Genomic DNA, 16996 nt, shown 5'->3' with positions numbered 1-16996 from the left:
CAGCAAACACCTGGGAAATAAATACCACCCTGCCCTCACCCTTCCCACCTCAGCCTGTAATATCCTCTCCGCAGGAAGAGGCCGTATTACTCAGCCCGGTGCTGACAGCTAACGAGTAAATCAGTGGCCTGGAGATGGCTCCCGGGGGAAATCGGATGCGGCTCCTGGTGATGGCTGCACCGCAGGGGCTGTGCGGGAACAGAAGGGGTCATATGGGGCAGGAGTCGGGGCAGGGGGTGGGTGGAGAGAAACTCGCTGGCTCTTAATTGGGGTGACCCCACCCCGTGTGCTCACTGTGGACAGGAACACCCCTACCGCCACCCCAGGGCTGTCAACCCCCTTCCTGGGACAGCAGCAGCTCCTAGGGGACACCCACGGGCAGACAATTGAAGGGAAGCCTCAGAGGGCCTTCCAGGCACCAGCCTTCCCAGAGCCTGCCTGCCAGGTTCCAAATCCCAGACCCAAATCCACCTTCCTGGGCTAAAGAGGATGGGAACCAAACTCCATGCATAAACACAGTAAGAGATCATCTGCTTTCCCCATGCTAATACCTAATTCTGTACTGTTTGCCTGGAACATAATAGCTCCTCAATTAATACTGGTGGAGGGCATGGATGGATAACGAAAGCCTGAAGAAATGGCTGCAGGAGGAACAGGCACAGGGGTGCACCTTTCTTCTATTTCTCTGCCTCGTTAGGTCCTTCCAAGGACACATTGCCACTTTCCATCACCCAGCGATAGAATTCACTGGGTCACGCTCACTTCCAGTCTCAGAATTCACTGGGTCACGCTCACTTCCACTCTCGTTCCAAGGCTGTTCGCTTCTCTCCCTGTCCGCCTCCTGTCACGATGACTCTACCTGCACGTCCTGTTCCCTGCTCCAGGGGTGGCCATCGCCAGCAAGCTGACCCCAGTGCCCAGCAGCCATCAGCACAGCAGCCCCCTCCCCCCGCGGGAGAGCCCTCCTGGCGAGAATTCCTGATGCGGGGCTGGCCAAGGGGCTCTTCCAACTGCACGCTGCACGAGGCTCTCCCGTTGCATTCACTGAACCCCCCGGGGAGTGAAGTTCTGAGCGCCTGTGTCCACAGGGCATGGCAGAGAACAGCAGCCATGAACTTGGTCAGAGTTAAAGGCCCAGTTCTCAGGGCTCCCACGGTTGGCAGGATACAGCCGCACCACGCCTGCTGACTGCCACCCCAGCCAGTCTTTCTCCTAATTGTATCCGAATTATGCAAATCAATACCAATGTCAATACACGATTTCCTCTAACAAGTCAAGAAGGCGCAAGAAGCAAAGACCCGGGGAGATGGAAACCCACCTAATTAGGAGTGAGTTTCTCTGTTTTACTCTTGGTCAGAGAAACAAAAGGCTGCATGACAGCCAGAGCAGATCGGTGGACGGAGCAGGGCAGAAGGTGGACAGATCAGGAAGACGGAGACGGGCGTGGGCTGCAGCGTGCAATGGGGTGGCCACAGGTGGAAGTGTGGCCTCGGAGGCTGAGCCCAGGAACACAGAGCTAACAGTCTCCTACCCCTAGCCTTGGGCTAAGCAGGCAATAATGAGTGAGTGAGTGAAGGAATGAATGGGGGGATGCCATGGCTAAGCCTCCACGGGGCCTCGGCTGCAAACCAGGACCTCCATGCTCATTTCATCCTCAGCTCTCCCGGTTAGGCACTGGTCTGACCTCATCTCAGAGATGCAGACGGCGAGGTCTGAGGGGTGCAGGGTCCCAAGGCCACGTGGCTGTGAGCAGCGAGGCTGGGGCACCAGCTCTCACTGGCCAACTGCACCCCACCACCTCACTAAGTACAACTGGGAGATCCCAGGCGGTGCAGGGAATAGGCAGAGTTGCTTATGCAAAGAAGCCCCAGGGGGCCTTGGGCAGGGGACCCCACTGCTTTTAAGATTTATTTATTATTTATTTGAAAGACAGAGTTACAGAGAGAGAAGGAGAAACAGAGAGAGATCTTCCATCTGCTGGTTCACTCACTCCCCAAATGGCTACAATAGCCAGGGCTGGGCCAGGCTGAAGCCAGGAGCCAGGAGCTTCTTCTGGGTCTCTCATGTGGATGTAGGGGCCCAAGCACTTGGGCCATCTTCTGCTGCTTTCCCAGGCCATAGCAGAGAGCTGGATTGGAAGTGAAGCAGCCAGGACACCATCTGGTGCCCATATGGGATGCCGGCATTGTCTTTCACACAGGAAGAGGCACCAGGACCAAGCCCCAGGAGCAGGAAGCTCACCTCGGGGGCTGAGGCACCGCCCTCTGGAGGTTGTGCCTGGTCACTTTGTCGCAGCGTCTCTTCCCCAGGCAGGGACCACTGAGCCTTTGTGTGTTCAGTGAATAAACATTCTGTGAGGGGAGGGCCTGAGTGAGACACACAGCCCTCGGCACAGGCTGCCTGAAAGGTCCTAGCTCCACCACCGGTAGCCGTGTGGCTTATAACAAGTTACTCCCATGCCTCAGTTTTTCCAGCTCTAAAATGGGACTAATCATGATGCCTGATCCATAACAGGTACTCGGTAAATGTTAGCTGTTGTGATTGCTCAGGGCAGGGCACAGGGTCTCAAGAAGAACAAGGCACCATCCCTGCCCTTGAACAGCTCACAGTCCAAGCAGGGTGGGGCACAGAGAGCACAGTGATGCTGAGTCAGACAGGGAGGTGAGCAAGGGGCCACAGGAGAGCAAGAAGCCTGGGTCAGTGCTCTGTGGAGGCATGTGGGTACTCAGGGAAGGCTTCCTGAGGTGGTGATGCAAGGGCTGAGTCCTGGGAGATAAGTGGTGCTTACCAGGCAGACAGGAAGAGCAATGCGATGTGTGCGAAGGGCTTTCCCAGTCTGTGAAAAGGACTGGGGACCCTCAGGATGTCTGCAGCCGGGAGAGGCGGGAAAGGGAGTCAGGGCCTTGCCTGCCCGAGGCCTCGAATGACGAGCTAAGAGGTTAGGATTTCACCCTATCAGTGCAAGGGAGACCCTGAAGATGGACAAGATGATCTTGGGAAAGGTTGCCCTGCTGCTCGGCCAAGGATGGAGCAGGGGTGAGGAGAGGCCAAGGCAGCAGGCTGAGCCCCAGAGCCAAACTCTCCAAGCTCCTGGGCTGCGAGAAGTCTCCCTCTGTGGGAGCTGCAGTGGGAGCCAGAGCTCAACGGGACCAGAGAAGTTTTAATCGCTCCAAGACGGCGCAGGCCAAGGTCCATTTGCTGCTTCTCTTGGTCTGTTTTGCAACTGCGAAATGAGCCCCAGTCTTCGAGGCAGCCGTAATAACCACCCGATTCTGACATTTAAATTACAGATGGCATTTTCAATTAAACAGGCACTCTCAGCAGGTTTCATTTAGCTATCAGTTCTGGTCTGTTAAGTGCAAAAAAAAAAAAAAAAAAAAAAAAAAAGCCAGCAGTGAATTCCAGGCCTCCCTCCCGGAGTCTGGTGGAGGAAGAGGGTCTTGGGGACTTGGACTTGGGACACCGGCTCTCACCCGCTGACTCTGCAGGGCTCTCACACAGCCTCCTGCACCTCCCACTGAGCCCTGAGCCCGCCCCCACACACGCACACCCAGAGGCACTCCGGGAGCCACACGCTCCTGCCGCACGAGCCAGCAGCTCTGGGGTCAGGCTTGCCAGAAAGCTTGGAGGCTGTGCCTCTCCCTTTGGTTAGAGCCACACAAGAGGGAGCTGCCAAGCCAGGAAACTTGGCCAGTCTGTGCTCCAGCACTCGAGCTGTGGGACCTGGGGCAACCTCAGACCTCCTGGCTGTTGGATGAGAATAAGCTGAGGTGAAACTGTGTCTGGCGGGTAGAAGTCTGGTCATCCTTGTGCCTCTCTCTGTCTGCTTCCCTGGGACCAAGGACAGGGGCCGGCCACACACGTCCCAGTCCACTCAGAGACTCAAGGGCTTGAGTCCCAGGTCTCCCAGCTGTCCACAGGGAGCTGTCCGCGGTGCTGACCCGCACCTGCCTGGGAGATGGGGAGCTGTCCGCGGTGCTGACCCGCACCTGCCTGGGAGACGGGGGGCTGTCCGCGGTGCTGGCCTGCACCTGCCTGGGAGACGGGGGGCTGTCCGCGGTGCTGACCCGCACCTGCCTGGGAGATGGGGAGCTGTCCGCGGTGCTGACCCGCACCTGCCTGTTTCCTGCTCCCAGCCAGTTCCCTGCCTCCCTCCAGCCTGATCAGCTTGCTCTGAAAATCTACATTTTCCCGTAAGGGTCACCCTATCCCTACGCCAGCGACTGAAACCCAGGGTGGGGACATAGGCATCCAAGGGAGAAGTACAACCGGCCCTGACTCCCAGGCCATGTAGCACCAGAAACCCCCACTTCACCAGGGCAACCCTGAACCTGCTGGGCTCTGGCAGCTTTGGCCTGAGGGTTTTTTCCTGAAATTTTTTGAGAGACAGACAGACAGAGAGAACTCCCAGCTACTGGTCCACTCCCCACATTCCCAAGCAAGGCCAGACTGGGCCAGGTCAAAGCCAGGGAACTCAGTCCAGGTCTCCCACGTGGGGAGCAGGGACCTTATTATTTGAACCTCCTAGAGTCTGCATTAGGAGGAAGCTGGAGTCAAGAGCTGGACCCCAGAATCTAACCCAGCCCAGGTGCCCTGACTCAGGATGTGGGTGACTTACCCAGTGTCTTCACCAAGAGTCCAAGGCTGGCCCCTTGTTAAAAAAAATGCAGAGGCAGAAAGACAGCCAGACAGCACTCCCTGAGGTCCTTGCTGTAGCAGGTGGATCACTGCTCTCCTTTTGGGCTCAGGCTCAGGTAGGATTAATTGGGCTGTCTGCTCTGGCCACAGTGTGGGCATGTCCAGTGTCTCAGGGGAAGCTGACTTTGGGGAGATCTCACCTGTCCCCTTAGCCCCAGATGAACTTCTGCTCAGAGGAATTTGAGCTGAGGGGAGGAACACATAGGTGTTATTACCACCTGTGGGGGTGGCAACCCACATCCTAGCCCAGCTACCAATGCCATGAGAGAACCAGCACTCCACCCCAGGCCCCACGTGTGAGGTCAGGTATGCAGTTCTATCTATCCCGAGCCAGCAACCTGGGTGGACATCCTCCAAGTTCATTAGCAGCTGGGGTGGGGTGGGAGCTGAGGCTGCAGTCACATCTGCTTCCAACAGATGTTGGACAGCAAATCCCCATGTGCAGGCCCTGCGGGGACTGTCACTCACTCACACACACTCCTAACACCTCCAAAGCATATCAATACCAAACTCATTAGTAAGCACCCGAGGCGTGCTGAAGTTTTAAACAGAATCAACTCAACCCTGAGAAGTAAGCATTACAGGCCCACTGGGGCCAGCAGTGTGGCCTATGAACACCAGGTCCGGTCCTGGCTGCTCCTCTTCCAATCCAGCTCCCTGCTCATGTGCCTGGGAGAGCAGCGTAAGATGGCCCATATCCTTGGGCCCCTGTACCCACATGGGAGACCAGGATGAAGCTCCTGGCTCCTGGCTTTGGCCTGGCCCAGCCCCAGGTGTTGTGACTTAGGGAGTGAACCAGTGGGTGGAAGAGTGATCTCTCTCTCTCCCTCTCTTTCTCTAACTCTGCCTTTCAAATACATAAATAAAGCTTGAAAAAGAAAGAACATTACAACAGCTCACCCAAGTCTACACAGCACTAGAAATCAGAATTGACCCCAGGACCCACCTGTACTTTTTCCACCCCTCACTTGCCTGGCTGCCCCGGGCTGCACTGGGCGGGGGTGTCCTGGCAGAGAAGGCCTAGGGGATGCTGTGGGGCTTCCTGGAGGCAGAGTGCTGCTGTACTCCTCCTGCCTAGCCTCCACCTACCCCGGGTGCCCCCACCCACCAAGTCTGCAGATGCCCTGGGTGAGGAGTGCACTCTCCCACAGGAACCTCCTCCTCTTCCTCCCTGGAAGTGATCTGGCTGGGAAGGGGCTGGGAAGCACCGGGTGGGGGGGGGGGGAGGACTGGAAGAAGGAGCCTGCAGGGACCTCTAGAGCCTCACAGGAGGACGCAGGTGAGAACAGCCTTGGAAGTTTGCATCCTCAAAGAGGGGTCAGAGACATCCAGGACAGGCGGGAAAGGGCCACCCCCGGCCCCGACCACCTCCTCCTCCTCCCTCCAACCCTGCCTCCTCCTCCTCTTCTGATAGCCCCTCCCCCTCCCTGACCTGTCCTAGCCCAGGCAAGTTGCACACAATCCCCCTTATGGAGGTCAAATCAGAGTCCTTCCTGGGTCCCTTTCCCAAGGGCCCTGGCTCGGGGACAAGGCATGGCCAAGGGCATGGTCCCCATTGTCCCCCAAGCCCCGTGAGCTAAGGAGGGAGCCTGGGCACCCCTTCCCTGCCCTCCACAGGGCCTCTGCCCCTCTCTGTGCAGTGGCCGCAGTATTTAGGGGGGCTCTGACAAACCCTGATGCTCATTTTGCACCCGGCTATGCCAGAGGCCGCACTGATGCGTTTACACGCCACGTCCGATATTCTCGCGACCGCAGAGCCTCGCCCAGAGCCTCACAGCCAGGAACACAGACAACCACACTGCGTCCAGGCCTGTGCCGGGGACGTCGGTGCTCTGCCACCCCTCGGAACCCCAAATCCTTGTCCCTCTGGCTCCAAAGAGCCCACGCTCCTGGCAGGCAGGGGCCAGGCCATCAGAGCCCTGGACCTGAGGGCCCCCTAGAGGTGCTGTCTCTGCCCACGGACAACTTCACGCCTTGGATCCAGAACCTTCCCCACGCCTGCAGCCCCCTACCCTGGCTCTGGTTCCCATCCCAGCCCTTCCCACACCCAGGGGAAACATCTCCCCCACAGCCACCTTACCCCAGAGCACAGGTGCCAAGGGCTGAGTCTGCTGCTCCCTCCCTCCCGCACGTGGCCATGGTCTCCTCATCTGTACCTGCAAGGCACAGGGCAGGGCTGCGTTCATGAGCGCCCCAAGACACAAGCTGCTAGTGCTCCCCCTTCTCCCTCCTCCTCTGCCCCTCCTCCCTTCTCCTCCTCTGCCTTCCTTGGTCCCTGGGAGCACAAGCAGAGGCAGAGAGGATCAGGGTCTCTTTGGATAGGTCTGAGGGGCAGGGGTTGCACCTGCAACATGCGATCCTGCCACTTCATATTGGAAAGAAGCGAAACAGACACCAGTGACTTCCCAGCGCAGGCAGAAGGTGCTGCAACGTGGTGAGATCATCCCGGCCATCGGGATGTTCCCTGCTAAGGTGGGGGCAGGGGAGGCGGTAAGGAGGGCAGTGGGGATGCAGGAGGCACAGCGCACCTGCCTGGGAGCCAGCGAGCCCCCGGATCCCCCTCCCAGGCCCCGGCTCCTCTCTCCCTGGCAAGACCTCCGGTCTCTGCAGAACCTGAGCCTGCAGCTCTCTTGGCCCCAGCTCATTAGCCCTGAAAAGCCCGCTCAAGTCCAGGGGGAGGCTTCGCAGCTACAGCAGCTCTGTCTCGGGCTTGTTTCTCCCCCCTCTTCCCCGCGTCATTGCTGATATTGCAACTTCTGCAGCTCCCCGGCGTCTGAGGACAGGCACACCTGTCCCCAGGGAAAGCCCAAGCCCGGCATCTGGCCGGGGGAGGGACTCAGGGAGCAGAGAGAGGGGGAGACCCTGAGGGAGGCTGATGGGGGGCTCAGGCCCTGACCAGAAGGCGCTGCCCCTGCCTCCATGGAAAGTGGAGCTGTGCTGAGCAGGTGCTGTGCCAGGTACCAGGTGACATCATTCACCCGTGCTGGGGACAGTGAGAGGTGGGCTCCAAGCTAGGTGTCGCATTTCTTAAAATGATTTATTGGTCGGCGCTGTGGAGTAGTGGGTTAAAGCCACCGCCTGCGGTGCCAGCATCCTGTATGGGCACGGGTTCGAATCCCAGTTGCTCTAACTCTGAACCAGCTCTCTGCTACGGCCTGGGAAAGCAGTGGAAGATGGCCCAAGTCCTTGGACCCCTGTACCCATGTGGGAGACCCAGAAGAAGCTCCTGGCCCTTGGCTTTGGCTCGGCCCAGTTCCAGCCATTGTGGCCATTTAGGGGAGTGAATCAGCATATAGAAGATTCTCTCTCTGTCTCTCTTTCTCTCTGTGTCTTTCAAATAAATCTTTAAAGAAAACAATTTATTTTGGGGACCAGCATGATGGCATAGCCGGTGAAGCCACGGCCTGTGACACCAGCATCCCACATGGGTGCCTGTTGGTATCCTGGTTACGCCACTTCTGATCCAGCTCCCTGCTAACAGCCTGGGGAAGCAGCAAAGGACGACCCAGTCCTTGGGCCCCTGCCCCCATGTTCTTTAGAGAAAGATCTTCCATCCAGTGGTTCACTCTCCGGATGGCTGCAGTGGCCACGGCTGAGCCAGGCCGAAGCCAGGAGCCTGGAACTCCATCCGGGTCCTCAGCTTAACCCGCTGCCCTGCAACACCAGCCCCCAGGTGAGGTCTGCACCCCTGCAGCCACTCTGCGTTCCGCCACAGCCAGGCCTTGGCCCTCAGCGTGCCAGCCCTCTCGCCACGGTAACTGGCTCAGACATGGCTGCAGGAGTCTGTTAGGCTCAGTGATGGAAAGACGTGGACCCAGGGTGCTGGCCCCTTCTGGAGTGAGCCTGCCCAGGACGGAGCCACACAGAACCGAGAGGCAGAGAAGACACCCAAGTTCTGCATACACTGGGGGCGGCCCTGGGTCCTGCACCCCAGAAGAAATCTATACTGGGCATCTCTGTTACATGAACCCAAAAGGTTCCCCTTCGATTAAACCACTTTGAGTTGCATTTCTGTCACTTGGAGCTGACAGAGTAGCACCCAGTACAAGGACTGCAATTAACCCCATTTTTTGGATCGGAGAACTCAGGCCCACAGAGGTTAAGCTACTTCCCAGGGTGGGACGGAGTGCTCCCAATGCTGACCCGCAGCTTCCTGGGGTCGGGGGGGGGGGGAGTAGGAAGGTGGGGGTGGATATTCAGCAGGCCCCAGAGGACAGGGACAGAAAGGTGCTAGGTTGCCATGGTTACCAGCTCACTGTGACCCCAGAAAAACAACCTCACCTCTCTAAGCCTAAGACTGGGGAAAAAAAAAATCTTCCTCTGCAGAGGGCAGGGAGTCCCCGGGACAGGTGGGGCGGCGAGCTCACATCCTAGATGTCTGGGGGGGGGGGCTTGAGAGAAGCCCCAGAAGCTGCCAGACACCCCCCACCACCAACACACACCCCACCTGGCTTTCAGTGTCTCCCCCGAAAACCAAATTGAATTTGGCCGAAGCCACCAGATTCTGCAGTGCAGAATCCATCGGCTGAGGAGGCTGCTTTTCGGGGGAATAATTCATTTTTCCGCTGTCGGCTTGGAGAGTAATTGATCTGGGGCTGACGCCTCCCTCCCCGCAGCTCTCCCTCCCCAGGGTCGCTCTGATTTCAAATGCAGACCCGAGACTGTTAGGTCAAAGTCACAGCAATAAAACGGAGGGGGCTTCTGCCTTAATAGATTGGATTACTCCACTCGGTGGCGACGAAAAACAAGATTTAATTCCCCTAGAAAATCGTTCTCTGCCTGCTTCCCTCTTCCTTTTCTTGCGTTTTTCTCTTTCTTCTTCTCAAAGACGTCTTTGTCTTTCTGCAGTGCCCAGGGTCCCCCACGCCCTGCACCGCTCCCCACACACTGCCCGCAGGTTTGGGAGGAACTGTCAGGACCCTCCCCACCCACCCGGCTCGGTCACAGGTGCCTGCGGAATCCAAAGCCAGGCTGCTGCCTAGCGCGCTGATGGATCACATCACACCCCAGGAACCAGCCAGCTGGTGCAGAGCTCCCACTGACGGCGCCCGGCACTCGGCGCGGGCTGGGGAAGTCACAGAACCATCTAGAATCACCCAGGTGCATCCACACACACCCTCCTCCAGGAAGCCTTCCCTGAACAGGGACAAGGTTAGCTTCCCCACAGAGCCCCTTCACTGTGGTTGCCACACAACAAAATTTGTTTTGTTTATTTGAAGAGCTTGTATTCGGTACTTTGGAGGGCGGGCTCTGATCTAGTGACTCGCGAGCATTAATTCAAGGGCAGCCATTGAGCCTCCAGCTTCCTGCTGGTAAGTGGTTGGGTCCCTGCCAGCCTCCCGGGGGACTCGGATCGCATTCCCAGCTCTCAGCTTCAACAGGCATTGGGGAGTGAAGCAGTTAATGGGAGCTTGCTCTCTCTCTCTCTCCCTTTCAGATAAAGACAAAAAAAGAGGGGCCAGTGTTGTGGCACAGTGGGTTAACACCCTGGCCTGAAGCGCCAGCATCCCATATGGGCACCGGTTCGAGAGCCGGCTGCTCCACTTCCAATCTAGCTCTCAGCTATGGCCTGGGAAAGCAGTAGAAGATGGCCCAAGTCTTGGGCCCCTGCACCTGCGTGGGAGACCCAGAAGAAGCTCCCGGCTCCTAGCTCCTGGCTCCTTGCTTCGGATCGGCTCAGCTCCAGCCGTTGCAGCAACTGGGGAGTGAACCATCGGATGGGAGACCTCTCTCTCTCTCTCTCTCTCTCTCTCTCTCTGCCTCTCCTCTCTCTGAGTAACTCTGGCTTTCAAATAAATAAATAAATAAATCTTTAAAAAAAAGACAAGAATAAAAAATACATCTTAATTCATTTGACCCTTATACCATCCGTAGGGAGGCAGCACAGTGGTGCAGTGGGTTAAGCCACTACCTGTGAAGCCAGGCCGGCCATCCCATATCACAGTGCTGGTTTGAGTTTAGCTGCTCTGCCTCCGATCCAGCTCCCTGTGAATGCATTTGGGAAGGCAGTCGAGCCACACATGTGCGAGACCAACACGGAGTTCCTGTTTCCTGTTTCCAGCTCTGGGAAGCCAGGTGTGCCCCCTACACACACACAGTCTGTGAGCTCCTGGGGCAAGGACCTCACCAACCCACTGCTGTGTCCTCAGCATAACCGGTGCCTGGCACATAGGTGCTGACTGCTGCCACACATGAGCCACAGGTCTGTGCCTGAGGCTGAGCCTAAACATAGACTATGCGAGATGCAGAAAACCCCGGCAGCTCCAACACATCCCGAAGCCCCCGCCCTGCACCACACCGCCTACGCCCCCGGCACAGCCCCATTGCCAGGTGGGTGCTAGAGTGAGACGCACTCAGCTGTGTCCCAGCTTCTCAAAGTCCCCGCTGTGTGGCGTCTCTGAACCTGTTTCAACTCCGTCTCCAAAGTGGAAATAACAGGCGCTCGGGGCACTGGTCCCAGTGCCAGCCGCTCCACTTCCGATCCTGCTGCCTGCTGATGCGCCTGGGAAAGCGGTGGAAGAAGGCTCAAGTCCTTGGGCCCCTGCACCCACGTGGAAGACCCGGATGAAGCTCCTGGCTCCTGACTCCAACCCGGCCCAAGCCCAGCCTGTGAGGCCATCTGGGGAGTGAACCAGCAGATGGAAGACCTCTCTCGGTTTCTCCCTCTTTCTCCCTCATTCTAACTCTTCCTTTTAAATAAGCAAATCTCTTTTTATTGAAAGAGTCATGGGGTGGGAGAGCAGAGACCACTCCCCAATTGTCTGGAACAGTTGGGCCTGGACTGGGCTGACGCCAGGAGGTAGGAACTCCATTCAGGCCTCCTATGCGGGTGCAGGAGCCCAAGGACTTGGGCCGTCTTCCGCTGTTTTCCCAGGTTCATTAGCCAGGAGCGGCATTGGAAGTGGAGCAGCCGGAACACAACCCTGTGCCCATATGGGATGCCAGTGTCGCAGGCAGGGCTTTACCTGCTACGACACAGCGCTGGCCCCGATCTTTAAAATGGGAATAATACTGCTCAGAGGCTGAACCAAGCCACGTGAACACACCTCCCACACAGCGATTGCCTACAGACGATGACACTGGGCTTTGTCGGGAGGCCTCGGCCTTGCTCAGAAAATACCAAACCGGTTCTTGGCTGGCGCTGCGGCTCGCAGCTCAATAGGCTAATCCTCCACCTAGAGGCACCGGCACACCGGGTTCTAGTCCCGGTCGGGGCGCCGGATTCTGTCCCGGTTGCCCCTCTTCCAGGCCAGCTCTCTGCTGTGGCCAGGGAGTGCAGTGGAGGATGGCCCAGGTGCTTGGGCCCTGCACCCCATGGGAGACCAGGAGGAAGCGCCTGGCTCCTGCCTTCGGATCAGCGCGGTGCACCGGCTGCAGCGCGCCAGCCGTGGCGGCCATTGGAGGGTGAACCAACGGCAAAGGAAGACCTTTCTCTCTGTCTCTCTCTCTCACTGTCCACTCTGCCTGTCAAAAAAAAAACAAAACAAAAAAACAAACAAACAAACAAACAAAAACAAAAAAAACCAAAACCTTCTTGATCCAAGCGAGTGAAGCAAGTGCTGAGGTCCGAGCGGGAGGGGGTTTCTTGCTAACGGTGGCAAGAAGGCTGAGCCGCCAAGAATCACGCAGAAAAACCCCACGAATCACATGGGAGCCATGCACTTCTGGGAGTTACCCCGCTGAGGGAGAACCTGCAACGGGACTCACGGGTCGGAGTCGGCCCTCGCAGGGTCACAGTCGGCCCTCACAGGGTCGGAGTCGGCCCTCACAGGGTCAGAGCTGGCCTTCACGGGGTCAGAGTCGGCCCTCGCAGGGTCAGAGCTGGCCCTCACGGGGTCAGAGCTGGCCCTCACGGGGTCGGAGTCGGCCCTCACAGGGTCAGAGCCGGCCCTCACGGGGTCAGAGTCGGCCCTCACGGGGTCAGAGCCGGCCCTCACGGGGTCAGAGTCGGCCCTCACGGGGTCAGAGCTGGCCCTCACGGGGTCAGAACTGGCCTTCACGGGGCCAGAGCTGGCCGTCCGCATGCACAAGCGTGGGCCCCTTGGACAGAGACTCCGAGCCACGCCGTTCTGCAGGTTGCAGCTTTTTCAGAACAATATTGATTGTGACTGATTTGACTTGAACCAGCACTCATATGGGATGCTGGCTTCACGGGCCCCGTACAACTTTTTAAAGATTTATTTTATTTGAAATGCAAAGCAACAGAGAGGAGAGAGGGGGAGAGGGAAGATCTGCCACCCACTTGCCAAATGGCTGCAATGGCCAGGGCTGGGCCAGGTTGTAGCCAGGAACATGGAGCTCCATCCGGGTCTCCCACGCGGTGCAGGGGCTCGAGGACTTGGGCCGTCCTCTGCTGCTCTCCCAGGTGCGTCAGCATGGAGCTGGATCGGAGGTGGAGCAGCTGGGACCTGAGCTGTCCCTCCGTCATATTTGGGACGCTCGTGTCACAGTGACTTAACCTACTGCGCACAACTGCAGCTCCTCCGGTTGCGGCTTTGCGACCCCAGCCAGGGCACTCGTCTCTCTCAGCCTCGGCTTCCTCATCAGTAAACTGGGCTGACAAAACGAAACCTCCCAGGGAGGACCACGTAGGAGTCGATGAGAACACGCAGAACAAACACTAGTGCCCTCCCGCGTCTCAACCAAGGCAGCGTGGCTACAGTCGCGTCTGCCCCTCCAACCTGGCTGTCTCCATCAGGGAACCCGGCGACGCTGGGGACCTGGCCGCAGCCGTGCCCAGGAGCACCAAACAGGCGGGCGGCGAGGACTCCAGCTTCCATTTTTACAGATGAGGACGGGGGGGCAAAGCCAGGTCAAGGCCAAGGGCTTCTCTTTCCAAACCCCCACCCTGCGCCCTGCACAAGCCGCCTCCCTGATTCCTGGGAGAGGAAGGAGTCCAAAGGGCTAGCAGAGTGGGTGGCAGCTGCAGACCCCACACGCAGCTCACTGTCTTCAAATTCACCGACGAATTTTGATTTTATTTGGGAGGCGGAGAGGCAGAGAATCTTCCCCTCTGCTGGTTCATTCCCCAAATGCCTGCAATAACCGGGGCAAGAGCCAGGCCGGAACCAGGAGCCGGGCACCGAAGCCTGGGTCTCCCACATGTGTGGTAGGGACCCAAGTGCTGGCACGTCCACCGGCTGCTCCCCCACCCGGACGCGTTAGCAGGAAACAGGAAGCAGACGTGGAGGTGACCCTGGTCCCGGGCAGTCCCGGATGGCGCACAGCTCGACCACTGCAGCCAGGCACCTGCCTTGTGTAGCTCCAGAAGGGGACACGAGTGCCTGACAGCCCGGAGCACACACGGACAGGTGTCTGTGGCCGTGGGAAGCAAATGCCAGCGGGCGCGGGGGTCCAGGAGCCTCCAAGGCCCCGCCCCTCATGTCTTACACCACCTCCTGCCTGGCTGAGTCCACCCATCTCCCTCCTCGGCCGGTCCAGCTGATCTTTCCTGCCACATCACCAACAACCGCCCGCTGAGGCGCTAGAAGGCGGCTCCCAGCCCTGCCCCCATGGGCTCTGCCGCGCTGGCTGCGGGCGGGAACCCTGGCAGCGCGGGGAGGGGTGGATGCCGCTCATCTTGATCCTCCTTGTTCAGCAGAGCGAACACAGATTAGGTTTCATTTATGGGGGAGACAGCAAAGTCCCGAAGCCCCAGGAGGCCAGGCGTGGATCTGCCCGGGTGTTCGGTGTTCACCGGTGGCGAGGGGACTCAAGGCAGGCCCAGGACTCTGCTGCGGTGGGAACAGACTGGGCCTCCCGCCCCACGAGGATCCCTGGAGATCACCACCCTCTCCTGGTCCTGTGGGACTCTGGGGACCCAGCTTCCGTCAGTGATTCTCAGGAGCCCCTGGCGTAAGAGCAGCTCCAAGGTCAGCCCCTAGGGGCACTCGGCCCCCGGCCATGAGAAGATTCCAGGCTCTGGATTCAAACACTGGTGTCTGAGGTCCCTCTGTCTGCAGAGAACCGGGCCCCACAGCCCCAGCCTGCAGACGGCCTTGACAATGCTGACACCTTGTGGTGACAGGAGGAACTGTCCCTTCCTTCCCTCCCTCTAGGCAGAACCCAACACACGGTTACACAAAAACCCAGTTTACAAGGTAAACAAGTCAGAAAGGGGGAGAGAGACTTTTCCCGTTACAAAACGGTTAAATTTAAGTAGCTACCAAAACATAAAGAGGAGATTCATTTCCCCCCAGATCCCCGAACCAAAAATGGCCCAAGAACACCTAGCAAGAAACACCACAAATACCCACGTCCTGCCTGGGGCACGGCTGTGCCTGGAAGCCCTGGGGACCACCGTCACCTCCAGCTCCTCTGTCCTCGGCACTTCTGGCCCTGCTCTGTCTCTGAGCCTGTGCCCATCTTTGATCCTGTATGGCAGTGAAATGGTTAAGAGCCGGACACCCAGCTCCGACCACTCGCTCTGTGACGAGTCACCAACATCCCTGAGTCACAGCTCCTATCTACGAAATGTGGCTGTCTCTGTCCGGCAGGGAGGGCCGAGGAGTCTCTGTCCAGCAGGGAGGGCCGAGGAGCAGGCCGAAGGAGCTCCCGGCACAGGATCCGGCAGGTGCTCGGCCGACACCTGCTGTCATCGCCGTCGCCTCCACGTCGTCTCTGGTCAAAGGGCCGAGCACACAGTAGGACCACAGCAACTCTCGGGGCTGCTGCCTGCAGCTCCAAGCTCAGGTTACGTCACTTCCAGCCATGCTGGATGCTTCTGATCTGGGAAGTAAGCTCGTTCCCACCCCCAGGGCCTTTGCCCTTGCAGCTCCTGCAGTGCTTTCCCCGGAAACCGACACGTCTGGTCGCTCCCCAGCGTTCAAACGCCACTGCCTTAGAGAAGCCCGCGCAGCCACCGTGACCAAGTGGGGCACGCGCTCTCTCTCTCTGTCTCTCTGTCCCCCCTCTCTATCCCTCCCCTTCTCTCTCTCATTTACTACACTATAGACAAGGGCCTCATGGCTGAACAGAGTCTTGGTTCTGACCCTTGGCTGTGTGGTCTCAGGCAAATTGTTCGCCCTCTCTGTGCCTCCATTTTCTCAACTGTAAAGATGGAATAGTAGTTCCCACTTCATAAGGTGATGAGGATAACAAATACCCTTTGATTTATCCTTTATACTTGTACAGTAGCGAATGAAATGTAGATTAAGTGCTACGTCATGTTGACAACTATCTTGTTCATTTAGAGATTTATTTATTTGAAAGGCAGAGTTAGAAAGAGAGAGGGAGAGACAGAGAGATCTTCCGTCTGCAGGTTCACTCCCCAAATGGCTCCAACAGCCAGGGCTGAGCCAGGCTGAAGCCAGGAGATCAGAGCTTACTCTGGGTCTCCCACGTGGGTGCAGGGGCCCAAGCACTTGGACCATATTCTGCTGCTTTCCCAGGCGCATTAGCAGGGAGCTGGGTAGGAAGTGGAGCAGCCGGGACTCAAACTGGAGCCTATATAGGACGCCAGCATCGCAGGAGACAGTTTTACCTGCTACACCACAACGCCAGCCCCTATCCTGTTCACTTTTTACAGATTTATTTATTTATTTGAAATGCATGTGTGTGTGAGAGAGACAGATCTTCCATCTGTTGGTTCACTCCCCACATGGCTGCAACAGCCAGGGCTGGGCCAGGCCAAAACCAGGAGCCAGGATCTTCATCTAGGTCTCCCACGTGGGTGAGGGGCCCAAGCACTTGGGCCATCACCTGCTGCTCCCCAGGCGCATGAGCAGGGAGCTGGACCGGAAGCGGAGCAGCCGGGACTCACGGGCGCTTGGATGACTGTTCGTTTACTTGCTTGTGTGTTTCTCCTTCTAGACTGTGCACGCCAGCAGGCCTTGTCTCCCACCCCTGACTCACAGTAGGAGCTGAAGAAGTGTCAGTGAGTTAGAAAGGAGCTTAGGGGACCTACCAGGCCTCCTCTGTGGCTGCCACCGCGCCCCACTGTTCAGAGCGGGCCCTTGGGCGCCCCCTGCTGGTCAGCAGAGAGAGGGGTGTGTGTGTGTGTGTGTGTGTGTGTGTGTGTGTGTGTATTCAGTGTCCTTTGCCCCCAGTCTCCTTGTATGTAAGAGGATGACCATGCCCTCTGCCCTGGGGCAGTCCCCAGGGGACCACAGGGTGCCAGGACGGCCTCACAGGCCCGCCTGGCTCAGCAGCTGTCTCGGCCCCTGAACCAAGCTCCAGGGACAGCCCCTCCACAACAGCAGGCCTGGGGCACCCCATGATCCGGCCCCGGGGGCTCCCCTGTGGCCCTGAGCCCTGGCGAGTGCGCGAGGGAGAACCCAGCTCAGGCTCCGGCTCCTGC

The sequence above is a fragment of the Oryctolagus cuniculus genome, chromosome 7 (genome assembly GCF_964237555.1).
Source record: "Oryctolagus cuniculus chromosome 7, mOryCun1.1, whole genome shotgun sequence".
Taxonomy (NCBI): domain Eukaryota; kingdom Metazoa; phylum Chordata; class Mammalia; order Lagomorpha; family Leporidae; genus Oryctolagus; species Oryctolagus cuniculus.
This window is presented reverse-complemented; position numbering follows the sequence as displayed.